Source organism: Pseudophryne corroboree, chromosome 8, assembly GCF_028390025.1.
Source record: "Pseudophryne corroboree isolate aPseCor3 chromosome 8, aPseCor3.hap2, whole genome shotgun sequence".
In the NCBI taxonomy this organism is placed as follows: Eukaryota; Metazoa; Chordata; class Amphibia; order Anura; family Myobatrachidae; genus Pseudophryne; species Pseudophryne corroboree.
In genome coordinates, this window is record NC_086451.1 from 161,279,417 (window position 1) to 161,281,041 (window position 1,625).

A 1,625-nucleotide genomic window follows, 5' to 3' on the forward strand; every position below is an offset into this window, starting at 1 on the left:
AAAAGGATTCTTATGGCGTATCCTTTCCCATCAACGGATAGGTTACGATGGGAATCCTCCCCTTGGGTGGACAAAGCATTAACACGCTTATCCAAGAAGTTAGCCCTCCCGTCCCAGGATACGGCTACCCTCAAAGAGTCTGCTGACCGCAAACAGGAGATTACCCTGAAGTCCATTTATACACATTCAGGTACCTTACTCAGACCGGAAATTGCGTCGGCCTGGGTGTGTATGTGTAGTGCTGTAGCGGCATGGACGGATACCCTAGAAAAGGATACTATTTTATTGCCCCTGGGGCATATAAGAGATGCTGTCCTATATATGTGTGTATGCAAACTACAGGTGGTGCTGCATGGCTCACACCCTTTTGCTTGTCTTGTAGAGCAACTCTGGAGCTGTTACTGGGTCCAGCTGCTGCAAGAAATCAGCTTGAATGCTTCAGGGGCTGGGGCATGGCCAACATGAGCCCCACACTGATGGGGGTGTATAAAGCGATCTAGGGGTCATCCAAGCGCAACCCCACAAAGGCCGCCATGCCCTGCGTGACCATTTTCTCTTTTCATATGCAGACGAGGGTTGCAGCCAACTATACCCATTGCTTGGATGACATCACCATATGCGAATCCATCTGCTGCAGGCCTTCCCCCAGGAATGCTTGCACTAGTTGTTGCATTTGGTTTGTTGTTTGGGGGGGTGCTTCAGTATTAGGCAGCCTTCTGCCCTCACACATTCGTCTGAAAATGTGTTCTCCCTGCAGTTGTTGTCCCCAGATGAGAGTTCCCTTGTGCTGCCTCAGTTGAATCTCCTTTACTTGACGGAGGTGTGCCTGAGCAGCGGCCTTCTCCAGCCCTATCTCAAATCATACTTATTTGTCTTAGGTGATACCATGGTCATGAAGATTGTTTTCCCAGGGTGAGGTTCATTCATTGCATTCTGGGTATGCGGACCTCTGTGATTTCCCCAAATGTGGGAATCTCGACTGCATAATTTGTGGTAGGGGGGGGGACTGCATTTGTGCTTTCCCCTGGTTGGCTCTGGTATAATTTAGATCTCATTGTCTCAGGTCTCTCTCCAGCCTAGTTTGCTGTCTGTTTCCACTTCTCTTTTCTTGAGCCCCTCCCTTCTATGCCCTTGCGCACTATCCTGACTTCTCCCGTCTGCTTACTTTGTGCCTTCCAACGCACAATGCGAACTACAGGTGGTGTTGCAGGGCCCACACCCTTTTATTTGCCTTACAGAGCAGCTCTGGAGCTGTTACAGTGCCCAGCTGCTGCAAGAAATCAGCTTGAATGCTTCAGGGGCTGGGGCATGGCCAACATGAGCCCCACACCAAAGGAGGGTGGGGGGTGTTCAATGCGAACTAGGGGTCATCCAAGCGCCCCTTTTTTCTTTTCATATGCAGATGAGGGTTCCAGCCAACTTTGGCCCACTGCTTGGATGACATCACCGTATGCAAATCCGTCTGCTGCAGACCTTTCCCCAGGAATGCTTGTACTAGTTGTTGCATATGGTTTGATGTTTGAGGGTGCTTCAGTATTAGGCAGCCTTCCGCCCTCTCGTTTTCATCTGAAAAGATGTGGTCTCCCTGCAGTTGTTGTCCCCAGACAAGAGTTCCCTTGTGCTTC

At 50.3% G+C, this 1,625-nt stretch overlaps 1 non-coding gene across 1 annotated transcript; it reads left to right on the forward strand.

Moving 5' to 3' along the window:
* Positions 1-861: 861 nt before the first annotated feature.
* On the forward strand, positions 862-1,027 carry LOC134951765 (U1 spliceosomal RNA). Its single transcript, XR_010184445.1, has one exon. It is a non-coding gene; the product is annotated as a U1 spliceosomal RNA (small nuclear RNA).
* The last annotated feature ends 598 nt before the right edge of the window (positions 1,028-1,625 follow it).